The sequence below is a fragment of the Trichechus manatus genome, unplaced genomic scaffold (genome assembly GCF_000243295.1).
Source record: "Trichechus manatus latirostris isolate Lorelei unplaced genomic scaffold, TriManLat1.0 scaffold00005, whole genome shotgun sequence".
In the NCBI taxonomy this organism is placed as follows: Eukaryota; Metazoa; Chordata; class Mammalia; order Sirenia; family Trichechidae; genus Trichechus; species Trichechus manatus.
Window position 1 is genome coordinate 13,887,209 of NW_004443941.1, and position 10,962 is coordinate 13,898,170.

General features: G+C 38.5%; 1 pseudogene; it reads left to right on the forward strand.

Moving 5' to 3' along the window:
* Nucleotides 1-9,362: 9,362 nt before the first annotated feature.
* Nucleotides 9,363-10,491, forward strand: LOC101345673 (heterogeneous nuclear ribonucleoprotein A1-like; annotated as a pseudogene).
* Nucleotides 10,492-10,962: the final 471 nt, after the last annotated feature.

Below are 10,962 nucleotides of genomic sequence, written 5' to 3' on the forward strand. Positions count from 1 at the left end.
GAGAGGGGAAGGCAGAGAGAGTTAGGAGCTGGTTGAATGTTCATGGGGAATCAGGGGCGGAGGAGAGGAGTGTGCTGTCGCAGAATGGGGTGAGCCGTTGGGGTCTCATAACAATGTATGTTAAAAAAAAATTCTGTATGGGAGACTAACTTGAAATATAAAGTTCATTTAATTACATCAATAAAAAAAAGAAAGTGTTGTATATCCATATGATGGAATATTACTCAGCAAAAAAAAATGATGTACTGACACATGCTCCAACATGGATGAACTTTGAAAAAATTATGCAAAGTAGAAGAAGCCAGTCACAAAAGTCTACGTATTGTATGAGTCCATTGATTTGAAATGTCCAGAATAAACAATCTATAGAGACAGAAAGTAGATTAGTGGTTGCCTAGAGCTGGGGTTGTAATAGACTCAAACGCAATGGGTTTGGTTTGGTTTTTGGTTTAGAGCCGGAGTCAGGGAGGAATGGGAAGTGACTGCTAATGGGGACAGGGTTTCTTTTTGGAGGAATGAAAATGTTCCCAAATTAGATTGTGGTGATTATTGCACAGCCTTGTGAATTTACTCAAAACCATTGAATTGTACACTCTAAGTGGGTGAATTGTATGGAATGTTTTAGATATCAACCTTGATAAAGTTGTTTAAAAAAAAAAAGCAAGTGGACGGTTTACAATCTTTCTGAGAGGCTTGGAGAACCAGGCTCAGAGGTTGTGCAGACAGAAACGATGTTCCAAATTATGCAGCAAACTGGAATGACAAAGACATCACAGTCATTGCTGCTTGCCCAGACGACAAAGAGACCCAGAATTCATCTTCTGGATTCACAGCAATTTCTGGGAGCGAAATTACCTGTCATATTGCCCCCCAACTGGCCAGCAGAATGGATATTCCACACTGTCCCTGCTTCTTCTCACCAGCAGTATGGAGTAGAGGCATCTCATTGGGAGAGGCTGGGTCCTCTGCTCACACCCTAGCTGTAAAAAGGGCTAAGAAATAGAGTAGCTAACATTTTCAGAGGTGGTAAGGTAAAGTGTGTCCCTGGGTGGTGCAAATGGTTTGCGCTCAACTACTAACCTAAAGGAAGCCCTGGTGGCTTAGTGGTTACGTGCTACAGCTGCTAACCAAAAGGTCAGCAGTTCGAATCCACCAGGCGCTCCTTGGAAACTCTATAGGGCAGTTCTACCCTGTCTTATAGGGTAGCTATGAGTTAGAATCGACTCGATGGCAATGGGGTCTCTTTTTTTTTTATGGTTTTTTACTAACCTAAAGGTTGGTGGTTTGAACTCAACCAGCGGCACTGCAGAAAAAAGACCTGATAATCTGCTTCTGTAAAGACTGCAGCCAAGAAAACCCTATGGAGTAGTTCTACTCTGTAACACCTGGGGTCACCATGAGTTGGAACTGACTAGATAGCAATGGGTTTGTTTGTTTAGGGGGAAGCAAATGCTGTCTTAGCAGGGAAATTCTCCAAATGTAGGAAGAGCATAACTGCAAAGAATGACTGAGGCTGCAACAGAGGTTTCTCAGAGTGAAGATGGCCTCACTGGTCTTTGAAGGATGGACAGGATTTGGACCAAGAAGAATGGAAAAGACATTCCAGCTGAGGAAATCACATTAGGTAGACAGGAATAAAAACCTGATCCATGAGCCAGAGTGACATCAAGCTCTGGTCTGTGTAGTTGTCCAGTCTGGGAAAGAAAGGTCGCCCCAAGTGAGTTATTAGAAGAAACCCTCAAGGTCCAAATCTCCTATCAGGCTCTCTTTGCAGTCTGCCCACCAGGGGCCTCAGTAACAACTTGGAAGTTAGAACCAACCACCCCGAGGAGCAGGGAGGAGGCACCCAGCTGGTTTCTTCAATTCCTTTGTTTTGTCTCCTTGCACACATGGGCGGGAAACAGCAGTGGAAAGGAGAGCTGCTTCAGAGGTGTATTCAAACAGGGGCATGATGGTAGTTTGGAGTGGGATGTATTAGTTCTGGTTTAAGCTGTTGAGATATTTTGCCAAATGATTTTTCTCCCTCTGTTTCCCATGAACGCAGGATAGATGGGTCCTTTTCTCAGACCACCCCACATCATTTCTTTATTTTCTTGCGTTCTGTTTGGAACCCTAAATCTTTGCTCCATCTGGGTAGCTGGGATGATGTAGAGCAGGCTGGAAAAGGGTCTGGCCCTTCCGCCATAGTTCATTTCATTTTTATGTTCCCTTTCTATCTGTTTTTTCTTAATAGCTTTGAGATGAATTTCCACTCAGCCTTGCTCTGGCCTTGTGAAAGCTAAGATTTGAGTTATTAGGCACAATAGGAGCATTTATTTATCTGACTTCCATCAAGATAAATAACAAATTTATATAAAATCTTAGCCCATAAAACACATCCCAATATATAAAAAATTAAGTGTGGCTTATTTCAGTCTTGCAAAACTTTGCCATAAAAAATCAACATGGTAAATTAATTTGTTAAATGGCATCTTAGCCTGAAGTCACTTATATCACTAGGGAGCAAATGGAAGAGGTGAATTTTAAGAAAGTCTCACCATGGAGCTTAAAAAAAAAATCACCACATCAGCAACATCATACATAAAAAGCAGGAAGATGGATTCACCATCAATAAATTTAATAGCAGCCACCGTGCCATTTGCTAGAAATTTACTTTGAGTCTGAATTATTTTAAATAAGGCATCACATAAAAAGGTAAGAAAGAAAAAATTACCAGCTCAGTTGCCATTAATTCCCCAGCCAGTAACTTTGAAATAGTATAGAATTTACAGGTCGGCAGCAAAAACTCACTCAACCAGGGAGAAAATGGGCCATTTCTCTTTGGTGTCCAACCGAAGAGCCCACTTAGGAACTATTCCCTGGTTCCTAAAGAGTCTTCTAACTGCATCATTTGTTGATTTTAACTGGGTTAAAACAGCTCCCATGATACAGGGAAATGTGAGTGGATTGGGTTTTCCCTGCACTACAAGGGCATTATCTAGGCCTCCAAGTGGCAACCTGTTTAGATTTGTGTTAATGAGTGTGTCACCAGGGCTCCACATGCTGGCCAGTCCACATCCATTAGCCCAGTCTTTCTTCAGACAGACACCCACAACACAGCTGAATAGGCTTCAATCTTAGACATGCTAACATTTTTATGATCTCCTGGGATTAGACCATTACTGGAATTTGGATAGTTCAGAAAGTCCTCAGCAATCATTCATGGTCACTATTAGAGTAATAATTTTATTTACAGAGGATAAACTTATACTTAAGCCTTGAAACTACCTTGCTTTTCTTCCATGTGCTAAACACAACTGAATTACTTCCAGAGAAAGAACTACAATGCTCAAATAGTCACTGGCAAATTGTCTAGGCACTGGCCCTTCTATTGATGTACAGGAATTCTTTTTCTATAAAGGATATAAACTCTTTGGAATATAGTTATAAATTGGGGTTTTTTCCCCTTCAATTTGTTACTTGTCTTTTAACTTTATATTTATTGTCAGACAGAATTTTTTCATTTTTATGCATTAAAATTTATCAATCCTTTCTTTTATGGCCTCTGGGATTCATATCAAACTTAAAAGTCCTTTCCCATGATGATATTATATAAAAATTCTCCTATGTTTTTGTATAGCATTTTATGGCTTGATTTTTTATGTTTAAATCTTTGATACATCTGGAGTTTATTAGATACAAGGAGTAAAGTAGTAATCCAATTTTATTTTATTTTTCCAAATGGCTGCCAAGTTGTCCAAAAACCATTTTATGTTTCATCTCTTGTTAGATAATGCTTGAGAGTGCAATAAGAAACCTGTAAATTGATGTTTCCTGTAGCCTCAGATCCCTTGGAAAACCCATCCCACACAGTATGTGGAAAGCACCATCATTAAGAGATAAGCTGCTACAGGGAGAACGTACATGAATGAGAGGCAAGGGGACTGGAATTAGTTCAAATCCAGGCAGACAAGTTTTGTGAGACCTGAAACATGTAAATTTGTGTTTATGTGTGTGGTGGGGGAGAGTAGGGGTACCCTATAAGAAAAATAATATAAAATCACAAATACAAAATAAGGTACAGGCATCACCAAGATGGCAGAGTAAAAACTCCACACTCCTGTCCCCCAAAGAAACATCAAAAAACAAGTAGAAACCGTCGGAACTAATCTTGTCAGAACTCTAGTAAATGGACAGAGGTTCACAGCAACCAGGTGAAAGCTTAATCAAGAAAGAGGCAATGTCAAGAAAATGGTAGAAAAGCTTTGTGGATTTTTGTTAACTGGACCGTGCCCTCCTCCACACCAGCTTGGAAGCTGGATTGAAGTGGCAGGCAGTGTTTCCAATTTGGATCCTGGTCCTGGGCTCTGAAAGGAGCAGACCACACCTTATGCACAAATTACAGTGTTTCTTTGTTCAAACCTGTCGGGTGGCTACCTCAAGGACTGAGCATACCTCTGTTTTGCCCATCTAGAAGGTAGTGTCAGACACTAGAGAGTAACTAATTCACTTTTTGATGTCATCGTGCATCTGTATGGCTTTTATTTTATATTTTATTAATTTTTATGTGAAATTTTCTCAAAGAAGAAATTAAAACTGAAATCAAAAATGATACAGAACATAATGAAAAGGTGACTACTTCATAAGAAAACCAATAGGGGATATAAAACTATACTCTGAGGAAAATGTGTAGCCTGAGTACCAAAAACAAAAGTAGTAAAAGAACAATGAAGAAACCAAAAGAAATTATAGGAGATACTTAATAAAGATGAAGGTCGAAATTACTGAAATGTAAAAAAAAAAATGGAAAGAAATAAAGCCTGAAAATTTTGTTTGTTTGTTTATTGTTACAGTTTAAGTGAAAGCTTACATTTCAAGATAGCTTCTCATATAAAAATTTATACTTACATTGTTTGTGACCCTAATTGCTCTCCCTATACTGTGATAGCACACTCCTCCTTTCTGCCTTTGATTTCCCGTGTCCAACCAGCTCCTAACCCTCTCTGCCTTCTCATCTCACCTCCGAAGAGAAGCTGCCCATTTAGTCTCATGTATCAACTTGAGCTAAGAAGCACACTCTTCACGAGTATCATTTTATGTCCCACAGTCCAGTCCAATCTTTGTCTGAAGAGTTGTAAAGCCTGAAAGTTTGATATTTGAAAAAGACCAATAAATTGGGTAAATCTCTCTCAAACTTAAATAAAGAAAAAAATATAGAAAACAGAAACATAGGATTGGCAATAAAATTGGCTATATTATGAGGGAATATCGTGAGTGAATATCAAATTTGGCTCTATGGCGCTATATTAAAAAATCTAGAGGAAATTAATGCTTTTCTAGTAAAATGTAACCCCACATTAAAATGAAATTAAAATTAAAGTTGAAGTTTCAGCTCAAAGACTGAAGTTTCAAGTTTCAAAATGCAACAGACTCAGTACTGCTGTATTCCAAAAGAGGAACTAAACTATAACACAGAATTTACAAAAGCAATAATTTATTATATAATTTTTGGATTTCTCACCCACTTTGAGAGCACAAAAGGGTCAAGTTGGAAATTAAACCGAGTAATCTGTCAGGAGGCTTTCTCTGGAAAGAGCTGAACTGTGATTCCTACCCTCCTTCTATGCCAAGGGACAAGGGACTTGTTTCCTCCTAACCTCTAGTTTGGAGCCCTGGTGGCGCAGTGAATAAGTGATGTGGCTGCTAACCAAAAAGTCAGCAGTTTGAATCCACCAGCTGCTCCTTGGAAACCCCATTGGGCAGTTCTACTCTGTCCTATCAGGCCGCTGTGAGTTGGAATCGACTCAACGGCAGCAGGTTTGGTTTTGGTACCCTCTAGTTCAAGAGGTTTCAGTGGAACCGCTTTAAGAGTGATGTGTTCCCTGCAGTTGTGGGGGTGGGAGAGGAAGAGAACAATAGTCTAGGTTCTTACTCCCACCTAAGAAGTCTCATGGGCAAGAGATTAGTTGTTCCCGTGGCATAACAGAGGCAGCTGTATAGATGAATAATACTTAAAAAAAAATGAAACTAGTTGACAACGCATCCACACGAGTTCCAAAATATACGCATGTGAGAACAAACCATCAATAGCCCCGAGACCTGAATGGTATCGCAGTCCTTCTATGAGTGAAAGCAGAGGGAAGCAATGGAGCATCTGACAGACTTGAAAACATAAGAATCTCAAAATGGCCAACAGCAATTTACTACAAAGCGTGGAAGAGCAGTTGAAGAGCAGCAGGTGAAACTGAGAGGGGTTTTGCCTAATCAAATAGTGGGTGAGCGCTTGGGACCAATGGAAGGGACTAACGAGGCCGGCGCAGTCTGGCCCCCATGAACTGCCCAAACTGGCCCAGCAGGGCTGCTTTCCAGGACAGGGCCACATGTTGAAGAGAAACTACTAAGATTAGAAACAAAACTGAGCAGGATGGGGTCAACAGAAGAGGATGAAAAAGAAGGTCCAGACCAACTGTGGGTAAGAATACAGAGCCAGGAAAGCTCAGAAAACAAGTAGCCATGTTTTTTAATTCTATGTGAAAACCACAGGAGAATGAGTTCTGTAAAGTTACCCTGCACCATTCCTCTTTCCAAAAGTTCAGGCAAATAAGTTTCATATCAAAAATGAACAATGGAAAAGGGCTGAGATCAAATCCCACACAAAGTTATAAGAAAAAAGAAAATAATGCATAGAATAACAACCCTGTGGTCCAGTGGTACTCAAACATTTGTTCTCAGCACTCTTTTATGCTCTAAAAAAATATCGAGGACCCCACAAGTTTTTGTTTATGTGGATCTTATCTATCAATATTTACCCTATTAGAAATATTGTGTGATAAGTGATGTTTAAAATATTTATTTATTCATTTATTGAAAAATAACAATGTATCCATCACCTGTTAACATTAATCACAAATATTTTATGAAAAATAATTATATTTTCCAAAACAAAAAAGGTAATTTAATGAGAAGAAAGGCATTGTTTTACATTTTTAAAAATCTTTTTAATATTTGGCTTAGTAAAAGACAGCTGGATTCTTGTATCTACTTCAGCATTCGATCTGTTGTGTTGTGCTGTTTTAGTTGAAATATATGAAGAAAATATGGCATTACACAGATATGGAGTTGGAAAAGGAAGAAGTATCTTAATAGCTTTTTCAGATAATTGTGGATATTCTTCTTTGTTATTACACCAAATCTTGACAAATAGATAGTTGTTTGAAGGTTAGTTGCATCATGGAATATGAGACCTCATCTATCAACTTTTCAAACTCTGTTTCATTAAAATCTATTGGTTTATCTTTGAATTAATGTTTTATCCATGTGTGATGGTTACGATTATGTGTCAGCTTGGCTAGGCCATGATTCTCAGTGATTTGGCAGATATTAAGTAATCATCTTCCATTTTGTGATCTGATGTGGGCATCCAATCATTTGAAAGAGGAGTTTCTTTGGAGGTGTGACCTGCATCCAATATATATGGAAGTTCTGGCAAAGCTCACTCTCTCGATACTGCATTTGTCTCGTCATCATCTGACCTCCAGTTCTTGGGACATGAAACAGCAGCCTGCCTCCTGGCCTGCAGATTTTGGATTTGCCACCTCCTACAACCCTGTGAGCCAGCAACCTGCCACCTGACCTGCAGATTTTTGGTTCGTCGGCCCCTGCAACCACACGAGTCAGGAGAAACCGTCTGCCTGCCACCTGAACCACATATTTGGGATTTGTCAGCCTCCACCATTGCCTGAACCATTTCCTTGAAATATATCTCTCTCTATATATATTTTTTATATATGCTTCACTTATTTTGCTCCTCTAGAGAACCCAGCCTAAGACCATGAATGACTTTGTAACACATGCATGGAGATTGTTAAAAAATATTAGTTACCTGAGCTATGCAGATCTTCCAAAAGTTGACACATTTAACTATACAATAGCAAAAACTCACATTTGTAAATATTACCACCAATCTCACCAGAAAAGTCTTCAAATACTGAGAAGCTGTCAAGCTCATGGTGGAAATACAAGTTTTCCAAAATTCTAATTTTCACTTGAAAGCTCAGATTTTATCATTGGTAGCAAACACTGTCAATTATTTCCCTTGAAGTTGTAGGCTCACTTGAGTTCATTTTCAAGAAAATGTCTGCTAAATGCCCAAATCTGAATAGCCACAGTTTATCTGTTAGCCATGCTTTCATATAAAGACGGCATTCTATTTTTTTTTTAAGTGGTTAGTTCACCTAACAATTCAATTACAATACTTTTCCTGGAAACAGCCATCATACTTTGTTATACATTGAGTATTTATTGTATCTCCCATTTTGTCACACAGAATATTAAAAAGATCTCAAGGGCTAAGATTTAATAAAATTAATAATTTTTACCCTTTCCTCAAGAACAGTCTTAATAAAACTGACTTTTTAAAAAACAACTATATGTAAAATGACTATTAGTACATATTGATTCCACTACCTTGATTCATGATGAAACACGAGCAATTTTTACCTGTCGTTGGTTTTGAACTATCATTACAAATGTCAATACAGTAAAAAGAGAAATAACAAGTTGGTATTATTACGAAAATAGTTTTTACTTCACAGTGTCTCTGTGTTGTCTTGACAGAGAAAGGATCTTGAGCCACACTTTGAGATCCACTGCTGTAGACAATAAAATCAATGTAGGAAGATATGCTCACAGAACTGATTAAAACAAGATAAATAACAGTCAGAAAACAATACAATATATGAAATAACAATATAAATCAAACCTAGAAAAGTCAGAAATGAGGTGACAGATCTCAGGAAAGAATTATAAATGAAAGAAAAGAATCATCTCAAAAATAAAGACTAACCTACAGCTAACAAATACAATAAATTGTGCTGTCAATGGACTAGAAAGTGAAGAGTAGAAAAAAAATTTTGATTAAATACAAAAGATAAATGAAAAGAATTTGAGAGAAAGTGACACATATTGAAGATAGGCAATGAAGATCCAACAGACAGATAATAGAACACCCTGAGGAGAAAAAATCAAAGTAGGTGAACAGGACAAATACTAAAAATTTAATTTATGAAAACTTTCCTGAAATGAACAATGACTTGAAAAGACAGGACACACCTTTTCCTGAGACTACTGACCCAGAATGACCAACATCAAGACGTATTCTAGAATGATAGAGAAAAAAAAAATCTTTTGGTCATGTAAGCAAAAGCAACATATAAATATAAGGTAAAGAAAAATGCATTAATAACAACATTTCAATAGCAACTCCATATGCCAGAAGAAAGTGAAATAACATATTTAAGATACTCAAAAAAAGAAAACCTGCTTTTTCTGCTTGTGGACACCACCGGAGAATCATGGTGAAAGACCTTCTTCCCACTGCTGTCATGTTTAAGTTAGAGTCTCCTGAAGAGCCCAAACAGCTGTAGAAACTCTTCATCACAGGGTTGAGCTTGGAAACAACAGATGAGAGCCTGAGGAGCCATTTTGAGCAACGGAGGATGCTCACAGACTATGTGGTAATGAGAGATCCAAACACCAAGCACTCCAAAGGCTTTGGGTTTGTCACTTATTCTACTGTGGAGGAGGTGGATGCAGCCATGAATGCAAGGCCACACAGGTGGGTGGAAGAGTTGTGGAACCAGAAGGCTGTCTCATGGGAAGACTCTCAAAGACCAGGTGCCCACTTAACTGTGAAAAAGATCTTTGTTGGTGGCCCTAAAGAAGACACTGACGAACATCACCTAAGAGATTATTTTGAGCAGTACAGGAAAACTGAAGTGATTGAAATCATGACTGACCAAGGCAAGAAGAGGGATTTTTGTAACTTTTGATGACCATGACTCCATAGATAAGATTGTCATTCAGAAATACCATACCGTGAATGGCCACAACTGTCACATAGGGAAAGCCCTGTCAAAGCAAGAGATGGCCAGTGCCTCATCAAGTCAAAGAGGTCAAAGTGATTCTGGAAACTTTGGTGGTGGCCGTGGAGATGGTTTTGGTGGGAATGACAACTTTCTTCATGGAGGAAACTTTAGTGGGTAAGGTGGCTTTGGTGGCTGCTGTAGTGGTAGTGGATATGGAGGCAATGGGGATAGTTACAATGGATTTGGTAATGATGGAAAAAATTTTGGAGGTGGTAGAAGCTACGATGATTTGGGCAATTACAACAACCAATCTTCAAATTTTGGACGCATGAAGGGAGGAAACTTTGGAGACAGAAGCACTGGCCCTTATGGTGGTGGAGGTCAATACTTTGTCAAACCAGGAAACTAAGGTGGCTATGGCAGCTCAAGCAGCAGCAGTAGCAATGGCAGTGGCAGAAGGTTTTAATGACTGCCAGGAAACAAAGCTTAGCAGGAGAGGAGAGCCAGAGAACTGATAAGGAAGCTACAGGTTACAACAGATTTGTGAACTCAGCCAAGCAGAGCGATGGCAGGGCCCAGCTGCTACAAAAAAGACATGTTTTAGACAGTACTCATGCATAGGGGCAAAAAACTCAAGGACTGTATTTGTGACTAATTATATAAGAGGTTATTTTAGTTTCTGTTCTGTGGAAAGTGTAAAGCATTCCAACCAAGGGTTTTTTGGTTTTTTTTGTGCCCATGCTACTGATTGCTAAATGTAATAGTCTGATCATGATGCTGAATAAATGTGTCTTTTAAAAAGAAAGAAAATGTGAGTTAAGGATTTTAAACCTAGACAAACAGATTTTCAGGTATAAAGTGCACAGATAAACTATTATCAATATACAATAATTTAGGAAATATTGTACTTGTAGCCCTTCCTGAGGAATCTACTAGAGAATAAACGTCAGGAAGCCAAAATGACTAGAGACATCAACATAAGGATTGTGGTAAACATTAAACATATTGAACATATAATTACTTGTAGAACTGAGACTAAATGAGGGTTAAAAGAGAGTCTAGTGTGTAATATATATGCTTTATCAATATAGATATCGTACAATATAAAAAAATGAGG